The 19,246-nt window shown below is 44.4% G+C and overlaps 1 pseudogene; it reads left to right on the top strand.

Moving 5' to 3' along the window:
- Nucleotides 1–19,246, top strand: part of LOC106589779 (DNA primase large subunit-like) — a 105,984-nt pseudogene that overhangs the window by 79,237 nt on the left and 7,501 nt on the right.

Genomic DNA, 19,246 nt, shown 5'->3' with positions numbered 1-19,246 from the left:
GGCTGTACAGTAAGCCCCCAGGGTAGACACTGCATTAACTAACAGGCTGTACAGTAAGCCCCCAGGGTAGACACTGCATTAACTAACAGGCTGTACAGTAAGCCCCCAGGGCAGACACTGCATTAACCAACAGGCTGTACAGTAAGCCCCCAGGGTAGACACTGCATTAACTAACAGGCTGTACAGTAAGCCCCCAGGGTAGACACTGCATTAACTAACAGGCTGTACAGTAAGCCCCCAGGGTAGACACTGCATTAACCAACAGGCTGTACAGTAAGCCTCCAGGACAGACACTGCATTAACCAACAGGCTGTACAGTAAGCCCCCAGGGTAGACACTGCATTAACCAACAGGCTGTACAGTAAGCCCCAAGGGTAGACACTGCATTAACCAACAGGCTGTACAGTAAGCCCCCAGGGTAGACACTGCATTAACTAACAGGCTGTACAGTCAGCCCCCAGGGTAAACACTGCATTAACCAACAGGCTGTACAGTAAGCCCCCAGGGTAGACACTGCATTAACCAACAGGCTGTACAGTAAGCCCCCAGGGTAGACACTGCATTAACCAACAGGCTGTACAGTAAGCCTCCAGGACAGACACTGCATTAACCAACAGGCTGTACAGTAAGCCCCCAGGGTAGACACTGCATTAACTAACAGGCTGTACAGTAAGCCCCCAGGGTAGACACTGCATTAACTAACAGGCTGTACAGTAAGCCCCCAGGGTAGACACTGCATTAACTAACAGGCTGTACAGTAAGCCCCCAGGGTAAACACTGCATTAACCAACAGGCTGTACAGTAAGCCCCCAGGGTAGACACTGCATTAACCAACAGGCTGTACAGTAAGCCTCCAGGACAGACACTGCATTAACCAACAGGCTGTACAGTAAGCCCCCAGGGTAGACACTGCATTAACTAACAGGCTGTACAGTAAGCCTCCAGGGTAGACACTGCATTAACCAACAGGCTGTACAGTAAGCCCCCAGGGTAAACACTGCATTAACCAACAGGCTGTACAGTAAGCCCCCAGGGTAGACACTGCATTAACTAACAGGCTGTACAGTAAGCCCCCAGGGTAGACACTGCATTAACCAACAGGCTGTACAGTAAGCCCCCAGGGTAGACACTGCATTAACCAACAGGCTGTACAGTAAGCCCCCAGGGTAAACACTGCATTAACCAACAGGCTGTACAGTAAGCCCCCAGGGTAGACACTGCATTAACCAACAGGCTGTACAGTAAGCCCCCAGGGTAGACACTGCATTAACCAACAGGCTGTACAGTAAGCCTCCAGGACAGACACTGCATTAACCAACAGGCTGTACAGTAAGCCCCCAGGGTAGACACTGCATTAACTAACAGGCTGTACAGTAAGCCCCCAGGGTAAACACTGCATTAACCAACAGGCTGTACAGTAAGCCCCCAGGGTAGACACTGCATTAACCAACAGGCTGTACAGTAAGCCCCCAGGGTAGACACTGCATTAACCAACAGGCTGTACAGTAAGCCTCCAGGACAGACACTGCATTAACCAACAGGCTGTACAGTAAGCCCCCAGGGTAGACACTGCATTAACTAACAGGCTGTACAGTAAGCCTCCAGGGTAGACACTGCATTAACCAACAGGCTGTACAGTAAGCCCCCAGGGTAAACACTGCATTAACCAACAGGCTGTACAGTAAGCCCCCAGGGTAGACACTGCATTAACCAACAGGCTGTACAGTAAGCCCCAAGGGTAGACACTGCATTAACCAACAGGCTGTACAGTAAGCCCCCAGGGTAGACACTGCATTAACCAACAGGCTGTACAGTAAGCCCCAAGGGTAGACACTGCATTAACCAACAGGCTGTACAGTAAGCCCCCAGGGTAGACACTGCATTAACTAACAGCCTGTACAGTAAGCCCCCAGGGTAGACACTGCATTAACTAACAGGCTGTACAGTAAGCCCCAAGGGTAGACACTGCATTAACTAACTGCCTGTACAGTAAGCCCCCAGGGTAGACACTGCATTAACTAACAGGCTGTACAGTAAGCCCCAAGGGTAGACACTGCATTAACCAACAGGCTGTACAGTAAGCCCCCCAGGGTAGACACTGCATTAACTAACAGGCTGTACAGTAAGCCTCCAGGGCAGACACTGCATTAACTAACAGGCTGTACAGTAAGCCTCCAGGACAGACACTGCATTAACTAACAGGCTGTACAGTAAGCCCCCAGGGTAGACACTGCATTAACTAACAGGCTGTACAGTAAGCCCCCAGGGTAGACACTGCATTAACCAACATGCTGTACAGTAAGCCCCCAGGGTAGACACTGCATTAACTAACAGGCTGTACAGTAAGCCCCCAGGGCAGACACGGTGTTTACCAACAGCTATGTCAACATCTCATCAGTAAAATGGGTAGAGGACTGTTTGGGATTAAATCAAGTTAAACCAGCTTCACGCTAATATGACTTGCATGCTTTTTCTCCCTTTTGTCTTATTGAAGCCAACTTCTTAGGAACAATTTCCCCTGGGGATGTTTGATAAGGCTTTGAAATGAGAGCCTCATTGTTGGACTGCATTTGTTTTTTGTTGTTTTTGGTGGTATGCTTATGAGGCATTTTTGGTATTGAATGAATTAGTTTTGTAGATGAATGACTTTGAAATGGACAAATGTTCACATTGTGATTCATCATTGGATAAGCTAGCTTTTCAGTTATGATTACAGTTTAGAGTCAAGACGTGTCTTTTGATCAGTCTCACTACAACTAACCTAGATTTTGCATTCAAACATGGGAAAAAAGAGCAGGTCTCAGGATTTGATGTCTTGAAATCACCTTCCCAAAAGAAAAGCTTGAAATTACAAATAAGAGCTTGCTGCCTATTTATTTCAGCTGGAATCTTTCAAGCTCGGTCATGAAATAACAATGCACTTCCTCCAATGAGCATTTGCATACATTACATTGGAACTAGTTGACATTATTACAGTAATTAGTTAGTGTTATAAAAGTAAGTGGGGTATGCAGTGGAAGAATGACAGGCTTTGTGTGCGGCAGTCTTTCAGTGGAGCACTGAATGGATGAATGGCTGGCATTTCTGACACTCAATAGCTACGCCTCTGTATAATTAGACTGGCTTCATTTAGCTAATGCCATTGTTGTCCTTGGAGCTAAGCTCCTTGTGAGAAGCTCTTATTACTGAATGGACCAGTAGGTTGGGGGGGGGGGGGATTGATAGTTACATATCGCAATTATTATTTTGGACAATATTTTCATCCTATAGCTTGTTCTCCATCTTCTTTTTATAGAGCCGACATGTTATCAGCACTTATTTCCATGAATAATCAAAATATATTTTCTCCTGCTCTCTTTTGTCTCTCTGCAGCAGACATACACTGAGTGTACAAAACATTAAGAACACCTGCTCTATCCATGAGACTGACCAAGTGAATCCAGGTGAAAGCTGTTGTCCCTTCTTGATGTCACCTGTTAAATCCACTTCAATCAGTGTAGATGAAGGGTAGGAAACAGAAAAAACTTCTTATGGCTTGGGGGCGCTATTTTCACGTCCGGATGAAAAGTGTGCCCCAAGTAAACTGCCTGCTACTCAGGCCCAGAAGCTAGGATATGCATATAATTGGTAGATGTGGATATAAAACACTCTGAAGTTTCTAAAACTCTTTGAATGATGTCTGTGAGTATAACATAACTTATTTGGCAGGTGAAACCCCGAGAACAAACCATCCAGGATTCTTTTTTATGTAGGTCACACTCTTTTCAATGGGATTTCATTGGGAATCTAGAATTCTAAGGCAGTTGCTTACAGTTCCTATCGCTTCCACTGGATGTCAACAATCTTTAGAAATTGGTTGATGTTTTTCCTTTGTGTAATGAAGAAGTAGCCCTGTTCAGAACGAGGGTCGAGTGAAGTGGACTGTTTGATAAAAGCACGCTCCACTTTGTTTTCCTCCGTTATTGAACGCAGTTTATCCCGTCTTAAATTTTATTGATTATTTACTTTAAAAACCACCTAAAGTTGTATTAGGAAAGTTGTTTGAAATGTTTAGACAAAGATTACAGGTAACTTATGAGATATTTTGTTGTCATGTTGCGCGAGTTGGAACCGGTGTTTTTCTGGATGAAACGCGCCAAATAAATGGACATTTTGGACATATAACAACGGAATTAATCGAACAAAAGGACCATTTGTGATGTTTATGGGACATATTGGAGTGCCAACAGAAGAAGCTCTTCAAAGGTAAGGCATGAATTATATCGTTATTTCTGAGTTTTTTTGTCGCGCCTGGCAGGATGAAATATGATTGTCTGTGTTTGTTTGATGGGGTGCTGTCCTCAGATAATAGCATGGTTTGCTTTTGCCGTAAAGCCTTTTTGAAATCTGACATGGTGTCTAGATTAACAAGAAGTTCAGCTTTAATTTGGTGTATTGCACTTGTGAATGTATGAAAGTTAAATATTGGTAATATAATTTTTTTTATTTGGCGCTCTGCCATTTCATCGGATGTTGTCAAATCAATTCCGTTAACGGGATTTGAGCCATAAGAAGTTATTAAAGAAGTGTTTTTAAGCCTCGAGACAATTGAAACATGGATTGTGACGTTACGTTAGTCTTATTCCAAAATTGATTTAATTGATGAGGGGAAAAAAACATCTACAGTGCAATCGGAAAGTATTCAGACCCCTTTCCTTTCTCCACATTTTGTTATGTTACAGCTTTAGTCTAAAATGTATTAAATTAATGTTTTTCCTCATCAATCTACACACAATACCCTATAATGACAAAACAAAAACCGGTTTTCAGATGTATTAAAAATAAAACATTACATTTACATAAGTATTCAGACCCTTTACTCAGTACTTTGTTGAAGCACCGTTGGCAGTGATTACAGCCTCAAGTCTTCTTGGGTATGACACTACAAGCTTGGCACACATGTATTTGGAGAGTTTCTCCCATTCTTCTATGCATATCCTCTCAAGCTCTGTCAGGTTGGATGGGGAGTGATGCTGCACAGCTATTTTCAGGTCTCTCCAGAGATGTTAGATCGGGTTCAAGTCCGGGCTCTGGCTGGGACACTCAAGGACATTGAGACTTGTCTCGAAGCCACTCCTGCGTTGTCTTGGCTGTGTGCTTAGGGTCGTTGTCCGGTTGGAAGGTGATCCTTCGCTCCTGTCTGAGGTCCTGAGCTCGCTGTACTTTGCTCCGTTCATCTTTCCCTCGATCCTGACTAGTCTCACAGTCCCTGCCGCTGAAAAACATCCCCATTGCATGATACTGCCACCACCATGTTTCACCGTAGGGATGGTGGCAGGTTTCCTCCAGATGTGACGCTTGGCATTCAGACCAAAGAGTTCAATCAGAATCTTGTTCCTGAGAGTCCTTTAGGTGCCTTTTGGCAAACTCCAAGCGGGCTGTCATGTGCCTTTTTACTGAGGAGTGGCTTCCATCTGGCCACTCTACCATAAAGGCCTGATTGGTGGTGTGATGCAGAGATTGTTGTCCTTCTGGAAGGTTTTCCCATCTCCAAAGAGGAACTTTGGAGCTCTGTCAGACTGACCATCGGGTTCTTGGTCACCTCTCTGACCAAGGCACTTCTCCCATGATAGCTCAGTTTGCATGGCTAACCAGCTCTAGGAAGAGTCTTGGTGGTTCCAAACTTCATCCATTTAAGAATGATGGAGGCCACTGTGTTCTTGGGGACCTTCAATGCTCCAGAAATGTTTTGGTTACCCTTCCTCAAATCTGTGCCTCAACATAATCCTGTCTCGAAGCTCTACAGACAATTCCTTCGACTTCATGGCTTGGTTTTTGCTCTGACATGCACTGTCAACTGTGGGACCTTATATAGACAGGCGTGTGCTTTTCTTAATCAAATCAAATTGTATTGGTCACATACACATGGTTAGCAGATGCGAGTGTAGCGAAATGCTTGTGCTTCTAGTTCCGACAGTGCAGTAATATCTAAGAAGTCATCTAATAATCTTCCAATAGCTACCTAATGCACACAATTCTAAAGGGGTGAATGAGAATATGTACATATAAATATATGGATGAGCGATGGCAGAGCGGCATAGGCAAGGTGCAATAGACGGTATAAAATACAGTATATACAAATGATATGACTAATGTAATATATGGAAACATTATTATCGTGGCATTATTAAAAGTGGCATTGTTTAAAGTGACTGTCACGACTTCCGCCGAAGTCGGCTCACCTCTTTGTTCGGGCGGCGTTCGGCGTCACCGGCCTTCTAGCCATCGCCGCTCCATTTTTCATTGTTCCGTTTTTTGTCTTGTTCCCCACACACCTGGTTTACATTCCCTAATCAACTGCATATATATATATTCCTCTGTTCCCTCCATGTCTTTGTGTGGGATTGCTTTGTTACGTGTTTTTTGTATTGACGCACCTAGCTGGTTTTTCCCCGGGTACTATGTGTCAACCCGGAGTATGTTTAATTGTTAAACATTTTTGCTTATTTGTGACTTTGTCGCGCTTTACACTTTTGCCTTTGGCTGGAGGTTTGTTGGACACTGTTGCGTCCGTCTGTTGTTTGCTTCTGCCGAAATGAAGTGTGTGCCTGATCACAACTCTCTGCTCTCCTGCACCTGACTTCAACACCAGTAGCGCATACGCTGACAGTGACTAGTGATCCATTTATTAAAGTGGCCAGTGATTGGGTCTCAATGTAGGCAGCAGCCTCTGTGAGTCAGTGATTGCTGTTTAGCAGATTGATGGCCTTGAGATAGAAGCTGGTTTGTAAGTCTCTCAGTCCCAGCTTTGATGCACTTGCACTGACCTCGCCTTCTGGATGGCAGCGGTGTGAACAGGCAGTGGCTTGGGTGGTTGTTGTCCTTGATGATCTTTTTGGCCTTCCTGTGACATCGGGTGCTGTAGGTGTCATGGAGGGCAGGTAGTTTGCCACCGGTGATGCGTTGTGCAGACCGCACCACCCTCTGGAGAGCCCGGTCGGTTGCAGGCGGTGCAGTTGCCATACCAGGCTGATACAGCCCGACATGATGGTCTCGATTGTTCATCTGTAAAAGTTTGTCAGGGTTTTGGGTGACAAGCCAAATTTCTTCAGCCTCCTGATGTTGAAGAGGCGCTGTTGTGCATTCTTCACCACACTGTCTGTGTGGGTGGACCATTTCTGTTTGTCTGTTATGTACGCCGAGGAACTTAACTTTCCACTTTCTCCACTGCTGTCCTTTTGATGTGGATAGGGCTGTGCTCCCTCTGCTGTTTCCGGAAGTCCACGATCATCTTGTTTTGTTGACGTTGAGTGAGAGGTTGTTTTCCTGACACCACACTCCGAGTGCTCTCACCTCCTCCCTGTAGGCTGTCTCATTATTGTTGGTAATCAAGCCAACTACTGTTGTGTCGTCTGCAAACTTGATGATTGAGTTGGAGGTGTGCATGGCCACACCATTGTGGGTGAACAGGGAGTACAGGAGGGGGCTGAGCACGCACCCTTGTGGGGCCCCAGCGTTGAGGGTCAGCGAAGTGGAGATGTTGTTTCCTACCTTCACCACCTGGGGGTGACCCGTCAAAGTCCAGGACCCAATTGCACAGGGTGGGGTTGAGACCCAGGGCCTCCAGCTTGATGATGAGCTTGGAGGGTACTATGGTGTTGAATGCTGAGCTGTTGTCAATGAACAGCATTCTTACATAGGTATTCCTCTTGTCCTGATGGGATAGGGCAATGTGCAGTGTGATGGCGATTGTATCGTCTGTGGACCTGTTGGGGCGGTATGCCAACTGAATTGGATCTAGGGTGGCTGGTAAGGTGGAGGTGATATGATCCTTGACTAGTCTCTCAAAGCACTTCATAATGACAGAAGTGAGTGCTACAGGGCGGTAGTCATTTAGTTCAGTTATCTTTGCTTTCTTGGGTACAGGAACAAGGGTGGCCATCTTGAAGCATGTCGGGACAGCAGACTGGGATAGGGAGTGATTGAATATGACCGTAAACACACCAGCCAGCTGGTCTACGCATGCTCTGAGGACGTGGCTAGGTATGCCATCTGGGCCAGCAGCCTTGCGAGGGTTAACATGTTTAACTGTTTTACTCATATCGGCCACGGAGAAGGAGAGGGGGTGGGAACAGTCCTTGTTAGTGGGCCAGGAAGGTGGCACTGTTATCCTCAAAACGGGCAAAGAAGGTGTTTAGTTTGTCTGGAAGCGTGACGTTGGTGTCCGTGACTTGGCTGGTTTTCTTTGTGTAGTCCATGATTTTCTATAGACCCTGCCACATACGTCTCGTGTCTGAGCCGTTGAATTGCGACTCCACTTTGTCCCTGTACCGACATTTTGCTTGTTTGATTGCCTTGCAGAGGGAATAACTACACTGTTTATATTCAGCCATATTCCCAGACCTCTTTCCATGGTTAAATGCGGTGGTTTGCGCTTTCTGTTGTGCGTGAATGCCGCCACCCATCCACGGTTTCTGGTTAGGGTAGGTTTTAATAGTCTCAGTGGGTACAACATCTCCAATGCACTTTTTTATAAACTCTCTCACCGAGTCAGCGTATAGATCAATGTTGTTCTCTGAGGCTGACAGGAACATATCCCAGTCTGCGTGATCAAAACAGTATTGACGCGTGGATTCTGATTGGTCAGACCAGCTTTGAATGGTTCTTGTCACTGGTACATCCTGTTTGAGTTTCTGCCTATAAGACGGTAGGAGCAAGATGGCGTCATGGTCGGATTTGCCCAAGGGAGGGTGGGGGAGGGTTTTGTATGCATCGCGGAAGTTAGAGTAGCAGTGATCTAGTGTATTACCCCCGCGCGTAGTGCAATCAATATGCTGGTAGAATTTAGGTAGCCTTGTTCTCAAATTTGCTTTGTTAAAATCCCTAGCTACAATAAATGCAGCCTCAGGATATATGGTTTCCAGTTTACATAGACTCCAGTGAAGTTCCTTGAGGGCCATCTTTGTGTCTGCTTGAGGGGGAATGTACACAGCTGTGACAATAACTGACTCGAATTCTCGTGGGAGGTAAAATGGCCGGCACTTGATTGTAAGGAATTCTAGATCGGGTGAGCAGAAGGACTTGAGTTCCTGTATGTTGTTATGATTACACAATGAGTCGTTCATCATGAAGCATACACCCCCGCCCTTCCTCTTCCCAGAGAGGTGTTTATCTCTGTCGGCGCGATGCATGGAGAAGCCCGGTGGCTGAACCGATTCCGACAACATATCCTGAGAGAGCCATGTTTCCGTGAAACAGAGAATGTCTCTCTGGAAGGCAACCCTTGCTTGAATTTAATCTTAATTTAACCTTAATCTACCTTGTTGTCAAGAGCCTGGATATTGGCGAGTAGTACATAAGTAATAATACACAAAAAAACTAAATACTTCATAGTTTCCTAAGGACTCGAAGCGAGGCGACCATCTCTGTCGGCACCATCTTGTAAATGATGTCCAATCAATCAAATTTACCACAGGTGGACTCCAATCCAGTTGTAGAAACATCTCAAGGATGGTCATTGGAAACAGGATGCACCTGAGCTCAATTTCGAGTCTCATAGCAAAGGGTCTGAATGATTATGTAAATAAGGTATTTCGGTTTTTTATTTTGAATAAATTTGGAAACTTTTTTTAAATACCACTTTTTGCTAAGTCATTATAGGGTATTGCGTGTAGATTGAGGGAAAACATTTAATTTAATCCATTTTAGAACAAGGCTGTAACGTAACAAAATGTAGAAAAGGGGAAGGGGTCTGAGAATGCACTGTATTTCCCATGTGCATCAGGAATGGTCCACCACCCAATGGACATCCAGCCAACTTGACACAAACATGGGAAGCACTGGATTCAACATCAGCCAGCGTCCATGTGGAACACTTTCAACACATTGTAGAGTCCATGCCCCCAATGAATTGAGGCTGTTCTGTGTCAAAAAGGGGGGGGGGGGGGGGGTGTTATCGTATTGTGAGGTCCCTGGCAAGTCCCAGCCTTACCTGTAGATATCTGGAAGGCACCATGGGAATTGACAAAGACAGATGTTAGGCTACTTAATAGTGGCTTGTGACCTTTCAATCAAAGTTATCAACTTCTCAGTGTGTTTGTGTCATTTCGTATACAGTATGTACCTGTCAAAGAACCTTTATCTCTTCTCAATGTTCAAAGATCAGTGTAAAACTCTTCATTGTGCACTGTCACTCATGAATATGTATGAATTGCAGTTAAGTCGTAACGGAGGAAACTTATACACAAATGTCTACGCACCGACAGAGCTCCTAGAACGATTTTAATACAGTAGGCTGTGATCTTTAAACTGGAAATGGCTTCCTAAATCCTTAAAAGCACCATATAATTAATATATGATCGGTGAGTAGTTTTATTACTCCTTATATTGCCACTATGTAGCTAGTCACCTTGTCAAGTTCAGGGGTTTTATTACAACTTTAATGGATTATGATGAGTACAATTGTGATTAATGTTTTCTCACTCTCCCACAGCCCACTGTTGATTTTACCATCAGGGGGAGGCTGTATTTCCCTTTTGAGCAGCTACAGGAGTACATATGATTGGTAAATTGAGTTCACCGCTGAGATTGAATGCAGTGACCCCCATCGAACGCAAACAGTGTAATGGTTTCTTAAGCACACGCCATATATTTTGGAGCAGGACTGGAGGCGGAGGCGGCGGCATGGACAGTAGGTCTGTCTGCAGAGACAAGAGCTGTGGCTATGGAATGCAAAGATGACAATCGGATGGTTTAGAGGCTCTGCCTTCACTGATGAAAGTGCTTCTCTGGGTTCTCTAATTATATAGTGAGTTTTGAGCAAGTTTTTCCGTATGTGCTTGTCATGACATTAATCATGATTGTACTCATCATAATCCATTGAAGTTGCAATAGAACCCCTGAACTTCATGAGCTAGCCGCATAGTGGTAATATAGGTCTATGTGCCTTTTTTCTACAAGGGTTGATTATTTTGATTGTGTAATCTGCCACACCAATGGGTCCACAATTCAGTGGGGACTTTCCAACAATAGGTTGTCTGTAGTGTACAGTATGTGCCTATAATGTGGCTGTGTGATTGGCGTTTTTACTCATTCCAATTGGTCTCCTTCATGTTAACGCATCTGACAAATGTCGACACTTGTCCGCGTTCATTCCTAGGGGTGAGTGACAGATCACAGCATGTATGTGAAGAGGTGTGCAGCCAGGAACAGGGAGAAGATGGAGGGGGGAAAGAGACGGAGGGAGGAAATGGGCCACATTATCCATAATCCAGTCACAGCTGTCTTGAGTTTGGTGATACCTCTACCGCAGTTTCCCTCTAATAGCTCGATTTTTCATGGCAGAAAACACCCTGCCACCACCGACATGATGTACGACAACGTCTCTGTTTTCACCCCCAACCTCCCGTCGCGCTGTTCCTGATCCCTTTTTCACTACAATCCCATGTCTCACATCTTTCTCTCTCGTGCTTTCTCGCTCTCTCTCTAACTCTCACACTTTTCTCACACCTCTCTCACACACACCTCTCTCTCTCTCTCTCTCTCTCTCTCTCTGTCTCTGTCTCTCTCTCTGTCATTCTCTCAATCTTTTGCCTTCTAGTTTGACAAAGCATATGCCTGCAACATCTGCGACATGTTTGGGAAGGAAGGCAAGTGCACAGACTACACCCCCTACAGTTGCATGAAGGTGATTTTGTCAACCCACCCAGCCAAGGCGACCAGCACGATGAGGCATGGGCCTGGAGACGTACTGCTTGAAAAGGGTTATGTTTGCATGCAATACAGTTTTCCTATGAACCCAGTCATAGCAAATGCAAGGCAGTGTTTTGATTTCAATGTCTAATCATTTGATGCATGCAAAAATACTATTGTCCTGGCATAGGAACTGGTCCCTCTGTTACGATGTTCATCTGACACAAACCAATGTGGTTCATGTTATATTATTTTAGCAGGTCTTGTGAATCTGCCATTCCCTCAGTTGTAATTTCTCTCTCTCTCTCCCCCCGTCTCACTCTATGACATGGTGGTTGCAGGGTGTCCATTCTGACGCAGTGACCCAGAGCTGCTGAAGCAGAAGCTGCAGTCTTATAAGGTCTCACCCAGCGGCATCAGTCAGGTAGGTTTGGCCCAGAACACAACACCCTCTCTGACCTCTGTTGTTAACCCATGACACAATGCAACATCAGCTCACTGCAGTTGTCACTAATATGTTCAGACAATCCCATCGACATGATTTACTTTGTATTAATGAATCTAATGTAACCTGGTGGTCTTATTGACATTTAGATATAAACTCAGCAAAAAAAAGAAACGTCCTCTCACTGTCAACTGTGTTTATTTTCAGCAAACTTAACATGTGTAAATATTTGTATGAACATAACAAGATTCAACAACTGAGACATGAACTGAACAAGTTCCACAGACATGTGACTAATAGAAATGGAATAATGTATCCCTGAACAAAATCAAAAGTAACAGTCAGTATCTTATCCTCATGGACTGCACCAGATTTGCCAGTTCTTGCTGTGAGATGTTACCCCACTCTTCCACCAAGGCACCTGCAAGTTCCCGGACATTTCTGGGAGGAATGGCCCTAGCTCTCACCCTCCGATCCAACAGGTCCCAGACGTGCTCAATGGGATTGAGATCCGGGCTCTTCGCTGGCCATGGCAGAACACTGACATTCCTGTCTTGCAGGAAATCACGCACAGAACGAGCAGTATGGCTGGTGGCATTGTCATGCTTGAGGGTCATGTCAGGATGAGCCTGCAGGAAGGGTACCACATGAGGGAGGAGGATGTCTTCCCTGTAATGCACAGCGTTGAGATTGCCTGCAATGACAACAAGCTCAGTCCAATGATGCTGTGACACACCGCCCCAGACCATGACGGACCCTCCACCTGCAAATTGATCCCGCTCCAGAGTACAGGCCTTGGTGTAACGCTCATTCCTTCGACGATAAACGCGAATCTGACCATCACCCCTGGTGAGACAAAACCAGAGCACTTTTTGCCAGTCCTGTCTGGTTCAGCGACGGTGGGTTTGTGCCCATAGGCGACGTTGTTACGGGTGATGTCTGGTGAGGACCTGCCTTACAACAGCCCTACAAGCCCTCAGTCCAGCCTCTCTCAGCCTATTGCAGACAGTCTGAGCACTGATGGAGGGAATGTGCGTTCCTGGTGTAACTCGGGCAGTTGTTATTTCCATCCTGTACCTGTCCTGCAGGTGTGATGTTCGGATGTACCTATCCTGTGCAGGTGTTGTTACACGTGGTCCGCCACTGCGAGGACGATCAGCTGTCTGCCCTGTCTCCCTGTAGCACTGTCTTAGGCGTCTCACAGTACGGACATTGCAATTTATTTCCCTGGCCACATCTGCAGTCCTCATGCCTCCTTGCAGCATGCCTAAGACACGTTCACGCAGATGAACAGGAACACTGGGCATCTTTCTTTTGGTGTTTTTCAGGGTCCGTAGAAAGGCCTCTTTAGTCTCCTAGGTTTTCGTAATTTTGACCTTAATTGCCTACCGTCTGTAAGCTGTTAGTGTCTTAATGGCCGTTCCACAGGTGCATGTTCATTAATTGTGTATGGTTCATTGAACAAGCATGGGAAACAGTGTTTAAACCCTTTACAATGAAGATCTGTGAAGTTATTTTGATTTTTACAAATGTATCTTTGAAAGACAGGGTCCTGAAAAAGGGACGTTTCTTTTTTTGCTGAGTTTTTATATAGATAGAGATATACAGTTGAAGTCGGAAGTTTATATACACCTTAGCCAAATACATTTAATCTCAGTTTTTCACAATTCCTGACATTTAATCCTAGTAAAAATTCTCTGTCTTAGGTCAGTTAGGATCACCACGTTATTTTAAGAATGTGAAATATCAGAATAATAGTAGAAAGAATGATTTATTTCAGCTTTTATTTCTTTCATCACATTCCCAGTGGGTCAGAAGTTTACATACACACTCAATTAGTATTTTGTAGCATTGCCTTTAAATTGTTTAACTTGGGTCAAATGTTGCGGGTAGCCTTCCACAAGCTTCCCACAATAAGTTGGGTGAATTTTGGCCTATTCCTCTTGACAGAGCTGGTGCAACTGAGTCAGGTTTGTAGGCCTCCTTGCTCGCACACGCTTTTTCAGTTCTGCCCACAAATTTTCTATAGGATTGAGGTCAGGGCTTTGTGATGGTCACTCCAATACCTTGACTTTGTTGTCCTTATGCCATTTTGCCACAACTTTGGGAGTATGCTTGGGGTCATTGTTCATTTGGAAGACCCATTTGCGACCAAGCTTTAACTTCCTGACTGATGTCTTGAGCTGTTGCTTCAATATATCCACATAATTTTCCTACCTCATGACGCCATCTATTTTGTGAAGTGCACCAGTCCCTCCTGCAGCAAAGCACCCCCACAACATGATGCTGCCACCCCCGTGCTTTACAATTGGGATGGTGTTCTTCGGCTTGCAAGCGTCCCCTTTTTCAACCAAACATAACAATGGTCATTATGGCCAAACAGTTATATTATTGTTTCATCAGACCAGAGGACATTTCTCCAAAAAGGTACAATCTTTGTCCCCATGTGCAGTTGCAAACCGTAGTCTGGCTTTTTTATGGCGATTTTGGAGCAGTGGCTTCTTCCTTGCTGAGCGGCCTTTCAGGTTATGTCAATATAGGACTTGTTTTACAGTGGATATAGATGCTTTTGTACCTGTTTCCTCAAGCATCTTCACAAGGTCCTTTGCTCTTGTTCTGGGATTGATTTTCACTTTTTGCACCAAAGTACATTCATCTCTAGGAGACAGAACGCGTCTCCTTCCTGAGCGGTATGAAGGCTGCGTGGTCCCATGGTGTTTATACTTGCGTACTATTGTTTGTACAAATGAATGTGGTACCTTCAGGCGTTTGGAAATTGCTCCCCAGGATGAACCAGACTTGTGGAGGTCTACAATCTTTTTTTCTGAGGTGTTGGCTGATTTCTTTTGATTTTGTCATGATGTCAAGCAAAGAGGCACTGAGTTTGAAGGTAGGCCTTGAAATACATCCACAGGTACACATCCAATTGACTCAAATGATGTCAATTAGCCTATCAGAAGCTTCTAAAGCCATGACATCATTTTCTGGAATTTTCCAAGCTGTTTATAGGCACAGTCAACTTAGTGTATGTAAACATCTGACCCACTGGAATTGTGATACGGTGAAATAATCTGTCTGTAAACAATTGTTGGAAAAATTACTTGTCATGCACAAAGTAGATGTCCTAACCGACTTGCCAAAACAATAGTTTAACAAGAAATTTGTGTAGTGGTTGAATAACGAGTTTGAATGACTCCAACCTAAGTGTATGTAAACTTGCGACTTCAACTGTATATACACTGCTCAAAAAAATAAAGGGAACACTTAAACAACACAATGTAACTCCAAGTCAATCACACTTCTGTGAAATCAAACTGTCCACTTAGGAAGCAACACTGATTGACAATAAATTTCACATGCTGTTGTGCAAATGGAATAGACAACAGGTGGAAATTATAGGCAATTAGCAAGACACCCCCAATAAAGGAGTGGTTCTGCAGGTGGGGACCACAGACCACTTCTCAGTTCCAATGCTTCCTGGCTGATGTTTTGGTCACTTTTGAATGCTGGCGGTGCTTTCACTCTAGTGGTAGCATGAGACGGAGTCTACAACCCACACAAGTGGCTCAGGTAGTGCAGCTTTTCCAGGATGGCACATCAATGCGAGCTGTGGCAAGAAGGTTTGCTGTGTCTGTCAGCGTAGTGTCCAGAGCATGGAGGCGCTACCAGGAGACAGGCCAGTACATCAGGAGACGTGGAGGAGGCCGTAGGAGGGCAACAACCCAGCAGCAGGACCGCTACCTCCGCCTTTGTGCAAGGAGGAGCAGGAGAAGCACTGCCAGAGCCCTGCAAAATGACCTCCAGCAGGCCACAAATGTGCATATGTCTGCTCAAACGGTCAGAAACAGACTCCATGAGGGTGGTATGAGGGCCCGACGTCCACAGGTGGGGGTTGTGCTTACAGCCCAACACCATGCAGGACGTTTGGCATTTGCCAGAGAACACCAAGATTGGCAAATTCGCCACTGGCGCCCTGTGCTCTTCACAGATGAAAGCAGGTTCACACTGAGCACATGTGACAGACGTGACAGAGTCTGGAGACGCCGTGGAGAACGTTCTGCTGCCTGCAACATCCTCCAGCATGACCGGTTTGGCCGTGGGTCAGTCATGGTGTGGGGTGGCATTTCTTTGGGGGGCCGCACAGCCCTCCATGTGCTCGCCAGAGGTAGCCTGACTGCCATTAGGTACCGAGATGAGATCCTCAGACCCCTTGTGAGACCATATGCTGGTGCGGTTGGCCCTGGGTTCCTCCTAATGCAAGACAATGCTAGACCTCATGTGGCTGGAGTGTGTCAGCAGTTCCTGCAAGAGGAAGGCATTGATGCTATGGACTGGCCCGCCCGTTCCCCAGACCTGAATCCAATTGAGCACATCTGGGACATCATGTCTCGCTCCATCCACCAATGCCACGTTGCACCACAGACTGTCCAGGAGTTGGTGGATGCTTTAGTCCAGGTCTGGGAGGAGATCCCTCAGGAGACCATCCGCCACTTCATCAGGAGCATGCCCAGGCGTTGTAGGGAGGTCATACCGGCACGTGGAGGCCACACACACCACTGAGCCTCATTTTGACTTGTTTTAAGGACATTACATCAAAGTTGGATCAACCTGTAGTGTGGTTTTCCACTTTAATTTTGAGTGTGACTCCAAATCCAGACCTCCATGGGTTGATAAATTGGATTTCCATTGATTATTTTTGTGTGATTTTGTTGTCATCACATTCAACTATGTAAAGAAAAAAGTATTTAATAAGATTATTTCATTCAAGATCAAGAATGTCTTGTTTAAGTGTTCCCTTTATTTTTTTGAGCAGTATATATATATATATATATATATATATATATATATATAGATAGATAGATAGATAGATAGATAGATAGATAGATAGATAGATAGATAGATAGATAGATAGATAGATAGATAGATAGATAGATAGATAGATAGATAGATAGATAGATAGAGAGAGAGAGAGAGATGGCAAAAAACAAACACACATTACGGACATAACGTGAACACTATTGTGTCACCAAAACTCAGGCTTACAAAAGTCTGACTCAAACTGCTCCCCATGACAATACCAGAAAAATGGAAAGGAAGAACATTTCATTCTCTAAAAGTTAGGTGTACTATAGATTAGAATATGTATTCTGTACAGCACAAAATGTAGATTGTCATCACACTTTCTACAAGGTTGACTGATTTGTATTACACTAGGGAAAGTGAGGAATTAATTACTTTTTCCCAGATCTTAGTAAAACAATGCAGTCTTAATTTTTATGCACCAGAAGCTGTTATCTGTTAACCATATTTTATCAAGTGTTTATTTAATACAGGTTTAACCAATTTTCTGAAATCAAATTCGTTTCAGTTGACTTCAGATGCAATTTTCCTCAGGGATTGTTAGTCTCGTCAGTTGTGTTAGGGTAGTTTTAGCATTGATATCCTGTGTGCAGTTGAAACCTACAGTGCTCCAGCTTAGAGCCCAGCTTTTATATATGAGCAGCTCAGCTTAGTGAGATTACAGCTTTGACCGCCTCAGCATTCGTGTCTTTTAAAATGAATCGGGGCATATTTTCAACTGCACTTTTTAAGCACTTTCGATGTGTTCTCTCAACACATTAAACTGGGTTCAATGGTGCATGTAATGAAATAAAGTTGTAAGGCCTTGCTGTTACGTTCTCATGGAGTTATGGACCTTTAGGACGTTAATTTAATTCATGGTCCCCTTTTAATTGGGCCATAAAGTTCACTGTTTAAAGTCTGGTATGAAGAACATATACACGCAGCCTAACATCCCACAGTATACTCGAGAAATATAACGTTTCAAAGTCGTTTTGAAGTGTCCTGATGGGCGCAGCGGTCTAAGGCACTGCATCTCAGTGCAAGAGGCGTCACTATAGTCCCTGGTTTGAATCCAGGCTGTGTCACATCTGGCTGTGATTGGGTCCCATAGGGCGGCGCACAATAGGCAGTCATTGTAAATAAGAATTTGTTCTTAGCTGACTTGCCTAGTAAAATAAAGGATAAAATAGTTGTAGGCTATATTTTTTTATTTGTTGCATTTCTACATTTCTTTACTGAAAAATGTGACCATATAAAACAATCATTTATACACCCATTTCACTTATATATTCCACACATTATTTCACAACAAAAGACCAGTCTAGACTTGAAATTGAGGGTTTGTATACAGCTCCTTAGACATGTCTTTAGTGCATGTCTTTTTTAGACTGTTGGAGGTCAATTCTGCATCTGTGAATGTTTTGAGTACTCTACTTTTAAGCATTCAACACAGTCCATTCTTAGCACTGGTAAAAGTAGCCTTTTCATACCCAGATATTTATATGTCTACAAATCCATAGAAAAATAATCTATTTCTATGTACAAATAATAATTTGCGTACCAAGCAATCTGTTGAGGACTAGGGAAGGACTTGAGGACAGCGTGCTAATTTAGGTGAACAGCCAACCCAAGGGGAGCTCATCTCTCTTCAAATGAAATGAATAATTTCTCCCATGTCCCCCTCAGCAACCCCCTATAGAATCTCCCTCCCTGGTACGAGTAAGTACTCTAAGTTGAGCAGAGGACTCACTGACACTGTTTGTGGTTCGGCCCAGGAGGCCAATGCATGCACCATAGAGGCCCCTGAGCAGAGAGACAGGCTATGTAGGCAGCATTATTAAATGTGAGAGACTGAATCCAATGTGAGAGAAATCATTGGGAAGTGATTAATATGCATAACGTCGGCCCTCAGTCAACCGGTCTCCCTGGCGCTGCCCAAACAGACACTGCAGACCTCAGAGGCCAGACTCACCAGACACCGACGTGACATTGCCCGCAATAAGAATGTGAGCTAACCGGTTTGTCCTTCAAAATGGCAGTCATTGGTAAAGTGGAACATTGGCGTTTAATCTCTCCTTAACCTCTTAAAGTCTAAGGAGTGGGGTGGTTCTAAGCTGACATATGGCATTTTTTAAAGATGGTCATACCATAGATCATTTACTATAAAACAAATATTCAATCAAATATTGAATTTGGCCTTTACTGCTATAGCCCATAGAAACGCATTGAATAACACATTCATAAATGGCAAAAAAAACGGTCAAAAATAAAGTGAACTGTCTGTCCTAT

The sequence above is a fragment of the Salmo salar genome, chromosome 28, assembly GCF_965601325.2.
Source record: "Salmo salar chromosome 28, fSalSal1, whole genome shotgun sequence".
NCBI lineage: Eukaryota > Metazoa > Chordata > Actinopteri > Salmoniformes > Salmonidae > Salmo > Salmo salar.
Note: the sequence above shows the minus strand (reverse complement) of the source record. Positions and strands in the feature narration are given on the sequence as shown.